Raw genomic sequence first — 13,881 nt, forward strand, 5'->3', positions numbered from 1 at the left:
TGAACACAAGCAATCAATGCAGGCGTTCAAAAGCCATTGTAGCTGCATCCTGCCATTCTGTCATGGACAGCCGAACGTCTGCTCATATTAATTAAACACCGACAAAGCAGCAAAATAGTTCTGCATAAAACAGACAGTTGTAAAGAAAGGCGTCTTGAAGAAATATACATTCAAATGAACTGCACAAGCACAGGTTTTTTTATGTGCCTTAATGTGCACAATGAACAATAAGCTTACAACTGCCATTTCTTGATAGTTACCAAGTTTTTGCACTGCTTTTCCAGAATAATGAAATAGATTTTGCATGTTTGCAAACATTTGATTTTTTTTTGGCGCGAAATATGCAGTCTTGAAAACTCAACTTTCCTTCAAAGACACTGTACAATGCATGCCTTTAGAATTTTGCATTCAACTAGCCAAAGAAGTTCAGACTACTTCTTCATATGGTCTTCCAACAAAAACTACATCTGTTAGCTTATAAATGACCCACCTAGGGAAGAAACTAATTTAGACCCAATAAAATGTCATAAATTCTGGCCCAGCAGTTGTACTCAAAGCCAGGCTAGGGCAAGTAACCGGCCGAGCTAAGTGGGGTGGCTAGCAGATGGCATGGTGAGGCAAAGCACAGTTTACCGACAACTAAAAGTAAAGGTAATGAACTGCCTAACGTGCTTGGTAGAATAACCCAAGACAGAAGATCCCCGATGAACGAGAAATTACGATGAACTGCCAAAGTGCTGTCGTCCTCAAATCGCACAATGATCAGAAGGCAGCACAATGCTTTCTTAGCTTTTCTGTTTTCTTTATTATGCCATTTTGTTTCCACTGAGGCACACAAGCTCATGCTGCTTCCTATAGTAAAGTCTTGTCTAACTTAAGCTGCTACTTCTGTTGCTTCCACTGTTCACTTCCAAGAAATTGTCGATAGGGCTTGCACTAGCCACTGTGTTGCATTCACACTGCTATTTCCTGCAACACACTAAGGGTAATCTAACAAATTAAAACAGCTTGCACAGATGGCAAGGGCAAGCCGAGTGGTGAAAAGCGTGCAGTGATTTTGTTGACTGCTTCTCTACCCCCCCACCCCTATCAGACCTACATGGACTAAACTAAATTGCACAATAAAAAATTTTCTGTCTCAGTCTTGTAACCAAGATGTGACAGGATTTTTCATTTCTCACTGCGTGTACACAAAAAGAAAAAACTCAAGCTAGCAGCAGCTTGCATAACTCTGGCAGTGAGTGACTGAACATTCACTGAGCCCTGTTCGCTAAGGTTAATAACACACAGTAAATATGTGCTAAGAAGGCATTCCACATTTTTCAAGCCCAGCTCATGAGGTCAACGCACTTCAGCCTAGTCTTTTCAAGCACTTTTATTGCACGGAACAGACAACATACAGCAAGTTTACTGCAGCTTGAAAAGACACTACCACATAGACAATTTCAGCAAAAATAAAACTGACCAGAGACCATAACCTTTGGGCCCTAACTGCACAGCACAGAGCACTCCTTACAGATTTTTGCAAAGAGGAACACACACACAAAAAGCTACAATTTTCATAGCAGCACACAAAAAAACAAAGGCAAGTCTATCTTTCACGTGAAACACAAAACAGAAAACAAGCAAAAAAACAACAAACAAAACTTATACAAAAATCACAGAATTACAATTAAGTATTTCTATCCCATATCTAAGTAGAATGTTAATTTGTTCACGAAATAGCAAAAATAATTCAGAGGGTTCAAAATCAAGCAGAGGAGACATGAACGGATCACAGGAAGACCTCCGACTCGGTCGTCAGACAGGACAGTTTCTGATCGCCTTGCTAGGGCAATGCAGTATTGTTACATCTACTGAAAGCTCAGACAAAATCAACCAAACAAGGAACACAGAGAAAAAGAGATCAGAACTTGTGAACTCGTATGACCAGTTCTTAAAGCATACACAGATTCCTTTCCCCCGACTTTAACCCAAGAATCCCTGTATCCTTGCAAAGAACATATACATTTGTGCACATACTCACTATACTGGCACATCTTATGAAAAAAAAAATTCAGAGGACAATTTTAAATTACAATCTGTTACACAAAACTGTTGCATTGTTCCAGTGAAAAAAAAAAAGAACTTTGGCAAGAAAAAGTTGCCCATATAGGGGCAGTTCCATGAGTACTTTGACTAGACATACATTCCAAATTCACAACTGTTGAACAACTCTCCAAACACACGTATCTAAGCACGAACAAACAGAACAACTCTCCAAACACATATATCTAAACATGAACAGAACATTTTTCAAATATAAGCAAAACTTTGTACTTGTGGAGTCAAACGATAGAATGGCAGTACCTAAACGCTCCAAAAGGTTACAACAGTTTACAAGTTAATACTCCCCCACCAAAGGCATAACACTATTCTGCAGAAAAGGGTCGTTAAAGCACAAATTTCCATAGTCTCCACTGAACTGTATGCCATAGAATTACTGCAAGCAGCGTCGTAAAAAACAGCCATTCCTGCACTTCTACTGTTTCATTTTTTTTCTTACAACAGGTTTAGAATGAGGCACATTCTTCATAAACAGCTTGACAACAGAGTTCCTCATGTCCCTCAATTTTAATTATTTCTCCTTACCTTTGAACAGCCTTCAAAATCCTGATATCATAAGGGCTTGAGGCCTTTTGTAGCTCCAGACTGGGAGCATTGGCCACAGCGTGAGTACCAAAGAACAACCGGCAACAATAACAACCACAAGTAGCCAGTACTGCAGCAAAGCTAGACGGTTACACAAGTAGAATGATTGCAAGCAGCTTCATAAAAAACAGCCACTCCTGAAATTCGACTATTTCATTTTTTTGAGAAATAACTTGACAACAGAGTTTCTCATGTCCCTCTAGTATGGCAAAGCAGTCATGGAACTTGGAATTCACGGGTTGCAAGGAGCTGAGTCGGTGCGATTGTGGATGAGCAGGTGCCTCTTGAGAGTTGCCGGCCGGGAGCTCCGATAGGGGCACAGGTGGCACCCGAAGGGTTTCTCACCAGTATGGGTTCGTGCATGGCTGACAGCATTATAGTTAGTGACAGTGACACAGCTGCACAGGCAGCACACATAGCCTTTAGCAGTTCGGATGTACAGTTGCAAAGGCTGCTGCAAAGTGTCGGGGCTCGATGGCGCTGTATAGAAAAAAAAAAAAAGAAAGTGTACTGAGCCAACAGTGCCAGGGAAAACTCAGGTGCTAGTTGGTTCTACATTCTTCCGTACTGAGTGTTAAACACGACATACGCAGATGAGACAACGGACTTAAACACGTGAAGTGTGCTTTGTGTGTATAAGTCCTTTTCCTCATCACACTTTCGAGGAGTGAACCCATTCATCGAAAAATGGTTACTAGCTTTCACAAACGCATGCCCAACCAATAGCCTGAGGAAGCAACCTTCTGCCAATGAGACTTTGGCAGATGTTCCTGTTCACCAAAAAGGTTTATTTCACTTTCCCTGAAAGGCCTCATAACATTCTTGCAAAAACAGTACAACTGATAGAAAAAGCACCTTCATTGCAAAAAGAAAAAAGTACACTGAGGTAACAGGATCAAAAGCCAAGGCAAACTAATCATGTAAAGCGGCCACTAAGGGCAAGAGAGAAGGCTAAAAAAAAGGCAGCTATTGCATTTAAAAGAGGGGAAATAAGCAAATGAAAACATACAAACACAATATGCAGCAAGAAAAAGTCCACAAATGAGCACTGCCGAGCAACAAGGATCACACGCGGTTACACACACACACGCACATGCGCGCACACACGCACACATGCAAAAAGCACGCACGCCCACACGTGCACACTCACGCACGCATGCACAAAAAGCAGCCAGCAAACTAAGAAAATATGAGCATGTGCAGTAATATATGTTAGCATGATGATTCAGACACCATGACATGTGGCAATATATTCCACAAGCCATAACAAAGGCACTTTACAAAGAATGTTGAGAACCGCCTTTAACACAACATAAACAGTGTTGTGTGCATTACAACTGGCTTATTTTGACACCTCTACAAACTAAAAGACTGCACCTGAAGCAAATGTGTGATGAGCAGAGCAAGCAGCACAAGCAAGAAAGTGGACAAAGACATCATGAAACAATGCATAGTTCTAAGCTGCCATTGAGAAAGTGTGATTAAAACCTCTCGCAGGTGTTTCTTTCATGTTGATTACATTAAGCTGGCTAAATCTCGAAACCAAAACAGAATGTCACCATAGAGGCAGAAAAATATTGGTCTTTTTACACCAGGCAGTGTCCTTTAGGTTTAACGGACACCTGCATCCTTTTACAATCTGGTTTGATGCCTCTTGAAAGCACCATGCACCACCAATAGCACTGCAGGCTCCCATTTTCTACAGTCACCTATTTTTCACTGTTGTTTTGTCCATGTGGAAACAATGTCGCCATTTAACAAAACTTGCTTCATATCAGAATACGTACCAAGAACAGCCTAAACAATAAGCAAGACACACAACAGAGCCCGGGGGGAAGTGCCTGATGAGAGCCAGCTCGCAAACATTAAAGTGTGGTCACATGATCAGAATATATATGTTAGTACACCACATTGAGTCATTTCCCCATTCGACAAATTTCTGAGCCATTTTAACATGACAGCCCCTCATTTGAACAGTAATATAGTGCTGGTTCTTTCTGCATAAGGAAAGACCTTTCACTTCCACTGCAATTTTGAGTTGTGCTCTGCTGGTCGGTCAATTCTTCCAGGTTTTGGAAAGAACACCATGGGCCAGAGGATTTGAGAGGCACTGTCATGGAAGCTGGTGAATTAGCTTTAATTGCCTGCCACTCTTGACCGCACCACAAACCCTTGTTGCTCAAGCACTTCCACATATCCTCGCCTGCAATGAACAATGACTGCTAGGGCCAGTGATCAAGCCAGCTTGTTTGTATACACTAATGTATGTTTAAGGCAGTAAGCCTGCTATAACGGCTCACAGACGAAAAAAAAGGCAACACGGGCAGTGCAGTAGAAAAACAGAGGTCAAGTTTACGCTCTTTCCTAAGCACGGTGTTGCAGCCAAATGCTAAAATGTCAAAAGGATGAGATGGGAATGATTGTAAGTAGCTTCGGCTATTGTGCTGCCTCAGAGGTGTCCAGTCCCCATGCCAACACAGTAGCCATGTGAAACTATTAGAAATGAATATCACTACTTGTAAAATATGCATGCGAGCAAAATGTGTGCCTTGCATAGTGCCTGGAAGTTTTCTTAGGCAGTCAGCACATTCAACAAGCTTCGTCTCCTTGAGGTACCTTGGTTGTTAGGTGCGAGTCCATGCGTAGAGACAACCGGTCACATTAGCTTAGAACCTTAACTACTACTACTACTACTACTACTACCGGTCCTTCCAATATTTCCTACACATTAAGCAGACACAGTCAAAATACGGCCATTCAAACTTCAGGAACAGCAAAAAAAAAAAAACTCCACCTGTTTGAATCAGCTGCCTAACCGGAAACAGAGGCACAGCCAGTCAACCACATATTGAGACTCGCTGGCGCAGTTGCTCCACCCGACTAGTTGGGCTTCTTTGATGCCCGAGCATGATTTAAATTGATTTTGGCAGCTGCTGCCAGTCCACGAATATGCGTGCGCAAGTGCTTCATCAGGGCTGGCTTCTCGGCATATGAAGCAAAACACACGGAACACTTGAGGGGCTTCTCGGTCTTGTGGGTCTGTACGTGGCTGGCAGCTCTGGAACTGCTGGCACAGCTGTAGCCGCATCGAAGGCAACGGTAACAGTTGCCGTCCTGGACATATAATGGTTGCGGTGGTGGCTTAACTGCCTCCTGACCTGGTGCTGCAGTGCAAGAAAAAGAATGTATGAGCAAAAGGGTATTCCAAGAGCAAAGTGCTGTAGAAGTTTTCATAGCTCTTTGGCTTTAAACCCCTGGCTTTAGACCCCTGGCTTTAGACCCCTGGCTATAGACCCCTGGCTATAGACCCCTGGCTTTAGACCCCTGGCTTTAGACCCCTGGCTTTAGACCCCTGGCTTTAGACCCCTGGTTATAGACCCCTGGCTATAGACCCCTGGCTATAGACCCCTGGCTATAGACCCCTGGCTTTGAACCCTTATTTTGGACCTCTTGTTTTAGATATATGGATATAGATCTTTATATTCAGATTCTTTACTTTAGATCTCATCTTACAAAGATTTACAGCTTAGCCTTGGTATAATCAGCTGTCTTCTACCTAGAGGTAAAACAAAAGCTTTCCGTTGCAAAGGCTATAGAATTTGTATAAATTTTCCAGCTACTTCAGTGGTACACAGTGAGGAAAATAAAATGCTCTCTCCTATGCAGCCAGCTGACACCTCAATGAAGGCAAAGCACTTATTTGCAAGAACTAAGAGCTAGAATGATTGACTGAAGGAGATAAAGTAGAAGAATAGAAACTAGCAACATGCATCAGCTATAACTGATTAACAAAAGAAAAGGGCCAGGGGAACAATCAGAAAAAGGAAAACCCCTGATAAAACAAGGAACCAGAGACCAGGCATTTTCACATGCATACACACACAAGGAACGTGAATAACTGAGGCAAGGTTCCAAAGCAAGCAGACTGCCCAACCAAAAAAGCACACAAGTAAATGCACAGCAAACATAAAGGACAAGCACAGCAATTGCATCAAGATACAGGGCACCTGGACCAGTTCCATGCCATCCACCAGAAAAGTATTGCTTAAGCCCTTTTGGGACACAGATCATTTTAACGTGCATCGTCAAGGTGTCAGAGCACCGACAACAGTATATAAAATGCTTTTCTCAACACAACACACACCACTGTCACACTACACAGCACCTGCACAGCCCAAGGTAGTAAACAAAAAGCCAGAAGCAGTCTGCACAAGAGCCAGCTGTCAGGTAGAAGCCAAAAAATATGCAGCCTAGTAAGAAACGAATATAGGTAGTTAGCCTTCCAAAGCCCAAACGAAGCAAGGACAGTCTTAGAATATTTTGTGGCTTTTTCTTACAGCCACGAGACCTCAAGCATCCAAAGCTGCAAAGAAACAATTCAGAGATTAGAAGGCATTCTCAAAGAGACACAATGAAAGATTTTCTGAAAAGTCTATGTACACAGCCATGTGTCAAAGAAGGAAAGAGTGAAAAGAGTACTGACATCGCTACCGTGAAGCACTCGAAGCATATCTGTTGCTCGCAAATTCCTCTACTACTTGACAACTGTCACGCTTAATGACAAGGCTTGGGTTTAGACACAGTAGCATGCAAGCTTACAGCCAACAAGTGCTTGCTAGGCACCCACTGAATTGCACAAACTGAACAGTGAGATTTGCAAGCGTGCTACGCAAGCATAGAATTTAGTGCGCAAGCAGCCTTCTGCACGGCTCACACACAGAAAAGAAGGCTTGCACATTTGAACAACAAAGCACGAAGTCACGCTGCTTTGAAGAAAGCAGCGTGACATAGAGGCAAGGCTTTTCGAAACCCCCCACAACAGAAGCGACTACCCCATATCATTCACCAGAGTAGCTGTTGACCACATACCTTCTCCAATGCACAGACTCTTCAATGCCACATTCGATGACGACCATTCACAAAGAATGTGCATGGCACTTGCAGCCTTGCACAGGGTACTGAGGTGATAAGTAATCGTCAACATAAACAGAGATCTCAACGAAAAAAAAAAAAATTCACTTGATCCTTTCAAATCACTTTAATAACAATACTGAAGAAAGAGAAAAAACTCGATTCCAAAGAAAAGCATGCAATTCGGTGCCACACGAATTGCTGCAAACTTTTCTGACCAGCACAAAGCTCTAACGGTAGCGTGACCTCGAAACCGACAACAAAGGGGAATGTGGGACACAAATCGGGACAAAAGAAAATGCAAACTCTTCTATAGGTGTATTTGAAAGAAACGCAACGAAAGTGCATGTATTGTGAAATATACACATCATTAACACACTACTAGCAAATATCAAACATACAAGCACACTTTAAAATACAAAAATATGCTCACAAAGCAACAGCTATGAAGAACTGCCAGATCAACATAAACCAAAGTAAGTACATATGGTCAAAGCCTGACCTCCATCTAGCAATGTATAACATAACCTGCCCACCTAAACTCCCTGCCATGCCACACATACATTGTTCCGTGCTACAAAAAAAAAAAGCAAGCGTACGAAAAACTAGCGAACAACAATATGTGTTGAAACTGAAAACTTCGAAAACCACACAACAAGTACCTGACAAGGTCTACCCCCTGCCTGCCCCCCCCCCCCCTCTGACCAGCATAAAGCTTTAACAGTAGCGTGACCTCGAAGCCGACAACAAAGGGGAATGCGGGACACAAATCGGGACAAAAGAAAATGCAATCTCTTCTATACATGTATTTGAAAGAAACGCAACGGAAGTGCATGTATTGTGAAATATACACATCATTAACACACTACTAGTAAATATCAAACATACAAGCACACTTTAAAATACAAAAATATGCTCACAAAGCAAGAGCTATGAAGAACTGCCAGATCAACATAAACGAAAGTACGTACATACGGTCAAAGCCTGACCTCAAGCTAGCAATGTTTAACATAACCTGCCCACCTAAACTCCCTGCCATGTCACACAGACATTGTTCCGTGCTACAAAAAAAAAGCAAGCGCACGAAAAACTAGCCAACTACAAAATGTGTTGAAACTGAAAACTTTGAAAACCACACACCAAGTACCTGACAAGGTCTACCCCCTACACCCCCCCCCCCCCCCCAAGTGAAACAACAAAACTCAATGAATCAGACACAGTGGCAAATGCCTGGCACAAATGGTGCAACCGCTGCACCACTGCTGCAACAATGGAGCGCTAACAACAGTGCATCCCCTTCTGGGGCCATCAAAACATGCTCGTGCGGATGAGGTGGCGGGTGCGCAAGTGAGAGTTCAAACCCGATTTCTGGGCACTTGCAAATGGGCACAGGTGGCACGTGTAGGGCTTCTCGCCTGTATGCATGCGCACGTGAGCAAGCATGTTGGTGCTGATGGGTGTGACATAACCGCACACAAGGCACCGATATCTGGAGTCAGCCTTGACGTAGAGACATGGTGGGTCAGCTACGGGTGGGTCAGCGACGGGTGGGTCAGCCGTGTGGGTGCGTGCATGACAGAAGGTGTCGGCACCAGAATTCAAAACGAGGTCACACTGGAGGCACTTGTACTTGCGGCCGACTTTAACAAACGACAACGGCTGCAAAGAGCTGGGTTGGCCTGGTGCTAGAATGCAGGAGAGAAAAGAAAAGAATGCAATGCATGAATCGGCATTTGTTTCTTTAAATGAAACGTTAGGAAGTAAAAAAAAATAAACGGGGACACAGAAGCCTATACAATGCAAGTTAGCTATTGATTTCCAAGACAGACATAGCCTACTCGCTGGATGGGCTTGCACCTAATTTAGCCTTGCCAAGTAAAAAAAAAGACAATTCATCTTCAGCAAGCCAAAAGGCCTTTCTGGGCAACTGAAATGAGTTTCGTGGAAACTAATAAAAAGGAAGGTAAACCTGAAAAGCCACAGGCTATTAAGTCTGGCTACAAGTTGTAGGGCATAAACTACGGCTATTAAAGCTAAAAACCAGTGAAAGAAATTTATAAGAAAGCGGCCATTGAGAGCAACTTGAAGGACTTCTGGGCCCCCTCTGATCGAGGGTTTTGTTAAAATCCTGTGGTTGTAAGGTAAGGTCACAAAAAACAACCTACCACAACAACCTACCACTAAATTTTTGAGTACATAATTTTTTAACATACTATTAACAGAGTTACTGCTGCTGCAATTATCAATTTCGCCATGCTTTCTCATATGCACCCTTTTCAAAATGACTTTTCTTTTCATATTGAGCAATTAGCCTCCACAAGCAAAATCATCTTGTGTAAGGGTGGCATGTAGCTAGATCACAAGTTTTATGCTTGCATAATGACAGGCTTGTGTTTGCACCTGTCACATGATGCGGTAGCCTGCTGTGCAATGCTATAATGAAAAACGATTATTGCAACAAAGCTGCAGAGCCCGGTCACATACAAGCAGAGGATTCAAAGTCCAGCCACACGTGTACTTCCTGCAGGGACTACATGCATGCAAGTACATGATAAAGATGAGACACACAAAGCATACACATTGCGCAAAGCATACATATCACAGAAATCTGAAGTGACTAAAAAAGCAAGCCTAAAGCGTTTGCCTCTTCACATGTAAGAATTCACAATGCAGAGAGGGCAGTCCACAGACGACTCAGCACCAGAAAAGTACTCTGGATGAACACTGAATAAAATTCTTAAACTAATTGTGTACTGCTTGTGCACCCGTTCTGTCACCAGCCAAGGAAAGGAGATCAGCTACGCTGACACTGGAGCACCTTTGGCGGTGCAAAAGCCTGTAACCGTATGCAAAGTCAAATTAACTACCCAACATACTCATTGCACTAGTTAATGTGTAATGCCAAAACCTCATCAAGGCCGCTTTCAGGGACCTTTGCTGAATGCAGAATAAAGACACAGCCAGAAAAGGTAGCAAGCCGAGGCTGCTAGCACAGGCACATATGCAAATGGCAGGTTGATATAAAAGGCAGAATCCCAAAATTCAGCACAAGCACGTTTTAAAACCAAGCACAAAAATGCGGCAAAGCTCTTCCAAGACAACAGATGCTGCAAGACGATACAAATGGCGTTAAGCATCAATCTCATTTCTCTGATATGCATTTAGTACCAAGACATCACAAGATCCTTAATAATAATCTTAAATTTGCGCACTAAGTGTCGAACAAGCATGGAATGTGAGACGCGAGTCAAGCAGCAGCGTACAGGCTTCAACTCAGGTCTTACAGCTCAAAAATATATGGCGCACTCAAACCTAAAAGGTATCTACAAATTTCTTCTTGTGCGGCTACAGCATGCACAGGTGAAACAAATGTAACATGAAACTGGCCTTCATAAAAGAATGCATAAAGAGTGACTGCCAATACATTACAGGGTAAACAAAAAACAAAAAAGAGAAAGACCAGAAGAACTAATACAAACTAGAAAATAGCAGTACACAGGGTCTCAGTCAAGTACTGATGTCCAGAAAAGCAACTCTATGTCGAAACGGCCTTGCCGAAAAGAATCGTCCTTGTCAGTTTCCAGTTCTCCACTGGTAATTATTCCACGAAAGAAAACATCCTTGAATACCTGAGAAAATAACAATCCAGTTTACAGTTGACATCCACAGATAATGATGACAGTGAATTTTTGTAGCGCAAGGGCATCATCTGCGGCCAAAGAGCGCCATGGCACAAGACATTTTCGTTTGCTCAAGGTGGGGTCAAAGACCTTATTCCCAAGCACTTCACCCTGATTAAACTGAGCACCAGGCCAGGGGAAGTTTATACCCATTGCATCACCGGTGGGTACCCGGCAGCACTGGGGATCGAACCCCGCACCTCCCACATGCGTGGAGGATGCTCGACCACTAGGCTACCGCTGTGGTGCATCCACAGATAGTACCAAACGACTCTATAATGTAAAAAGAAAAGAAGGTAGCAGCACTGATAAGTTAAACACTGGTTAAAGGAGTGCTCTTACCCAACTACCCTAATAGTAACAATATCACCACCACTGTTCAAATAACAAAAGCCTCATCTTATCCTCCGAAAAAACCCTCGGGAATTTGCTGTACAATGACATGCAGCAAATAAGGCGACAAAGATGAAGCAGCAGCAGCAGCAGCAACCAGACTAGGACCAAGTGACAGTCACAGCATGCAGCAGCTGTGCACATTTCATAATAAACGGAAAGCAGCACAGATGGCCCCTGCTTCGGTCAAGGAGCCCCGTCGGGAAGATGGGCTGAAAATGAAAAGAAAACAACGGCAAAATTTTCATTCCAGCTGCTCACAACTTGTGCGCTTGTTCCATAGTCAGACACAACTCAACAATGAAGCCGTTCAAACAGAGTGGGGCCAATGGCATTAACCCATTGTGATAACATAGCGGTCAACCACCCTGCACCTAACCACAGCCAGCAACAAGTGCAAGCTAGCAGGCGCAAGGCAGTTGACCATGATGTCATGGCAATAAGTGATGCCATTAGTTGCAAGACTTCATTTGAAGGGCATTTGCAACTCGATTCTTGAGTTGCATATGACCGTAGATATGGTGCTTGCAGTTTTAAAGCCACTCAGCATGAGATGAGAGTCGCCAAGCTGTGCATAATAGAATTGTCATCGCTTTCCTAATACTAAACCCGCTTTTCAACCATTAAGACTGCTCTCCTCGTTGTCTTAAGAACAAGCACCAGTGGTTTTCCTGTGAAGCTTAGCAGCTGTTCCAGCCAAGACGGTGCAGCCTGAAAGCGCTTCAAAAGCATTGCGCACGTGAAAAAAAAAAATTGCCAAGTACCTGCATGGCTCCATTTATCCACACACAGGGATGTCTGCCATGGGGTGTTCATAAGGCTACATAAACTGATGAAATGTGTGTGCCATATCTTTCCATACACGTTATCCTGCCCAAATTGGTTCACTTGAAGCAAGACTTCATCACACTTCATTAACACCTAAGGTACAGCTCGTTCCCTTGCAGTAACACATTTAAGAGTGTTGTCAAGTTGTACGACTCTACAGTTGCAGAAACCTTCTTTTTTTTCCTCAATTTACGAAGATTCATCTTGGAGCACTACACAAATGCCAATGCAATGCAGTAAGCGAGTCCTGCGTTTCCAAAAATAAAACAAATCTTCAATTCACACAGAGTCCAAAAATTAAGAATAAAATGATCACTAATTATAAGAATTTATTTAGACAGACAAAAATAACTCTGCTTGCATGACTCACCAACTTGGTTAATGTATAACCTATCAAGCTGAAGGACTCTTTTTTACGTGCACAAAAAGTGTGCCAAAAAGTGTGCACAAAGAAAATGCACACTTAGAATTTTTTGTGCATTTGCATAAACGCTAACCATGTTTTCTTTTCATCTCTTAGGATGCTTCTCTGTAAGAGAATCCCAGAGACAATATTGTAGCCCTAGCTGGCATCCTTACCAGAGTGGAATAAAGTGCATATATATGAGCATACTGTAAATCTGCTCTGATGTGGATACCGTAAAAGTCACAGCAGCATACTACCACATGACTGGTCCAGTGAAGGGGGTAAAAAGGGCATGTCGCATGCTTCAAGAGACAACCTTAAAAAAAAAATTGATGGGCCTTTTTACAAGCCTGCCTTCCTCTAACACAGTGTTATTAATAGTACAAAAAGAAAAAAAACTGGACATGTTAGAAAATTCAAACCTTAATACAGATAGCCCAACAGGGTCATCAAATTTACAATGCAGCCTTCACCCAAGCTGCACCAATAAACAAGCTTCCATGTCACATAACCTGCCCCCTTTAAACACTTCTACAAGGTGTATTAAAAAAAAAAAAGATATGCTTTCCGGACTGTTTATTTTTTTTTTATTAAGAAATAGAGTTGAGAGACTTAAAATTCAAATGAAAACCTAGAATGCCTCCTTTTCTTGATGAAAAACCCCTTTTATAGACATATAAAACTGCGATTCTCTGTCTACTTCTATGTCCGTGTGTTTTTGTTGCGCCCCCGATTCTCTTTTCCACTAGGTTCCCAGTCTCTGCATGCTGTCACAGAAAGCACCAAAATATGCGAGCAAAATATTTTTTCCTCTGAAGCATTTTGCTATCACTATGAGCACAGCACTCAATCAGTGCACATATTGCATGGCCTATCTGAGAAGAATGACCCCATCCACAAGGGTGTAAAAAAACCGACCACTAAGCAATGCTTCATAAGATGGACAAATGCAAAAGTCACCAGTTACGCACA

The 13,881-nt window shown here is 42.6% G+C and overlaps 1 long non-coding RNA gene across 2 annotated transcripts; it reads right to left on the bottom strand.

The window, feature by feature from the left end:
• Positions 1-1,356: 1,356 nt before the first annotated feature.
• LOC144107041 (uncharacterized) lies at positions 1,357-13,597 on the bottom strand. Of its 2 annotated transcripts, XR_013309191.1 has the most exons (3): positions 7,561-13,597; positions 5,486-5,855; positions 1,357-3,171 (listed from the first exon to the last, which is right to left on the bottom strand). It is a non-coding gene; the product is annotated as an uncharacterized LOC144107041 (long non-coding RNA). The 2 variants fall into 2 exon arrangements; XR_013309190.1 differs by having other exon boundaries at positions 5,486-13,597.
• Between the last annotated feature and the right edge of the window lie 284 nt (positions 13,598-13,881).

Source organism: Amblyomma americanum, chromosome 10, assembly GCF_052857255.1.
Source record: "Amblyomma americanum isolate KBUSLIRL-KWMA chromosome 10, ASM5285725v1, whole genome shotgun sequence".
NCBI lineage: Eukaryota > Metazoa > Arthropoda > Arachnida > Ixodida > Ixodidae > Amblyomma > Amblyomma americanum.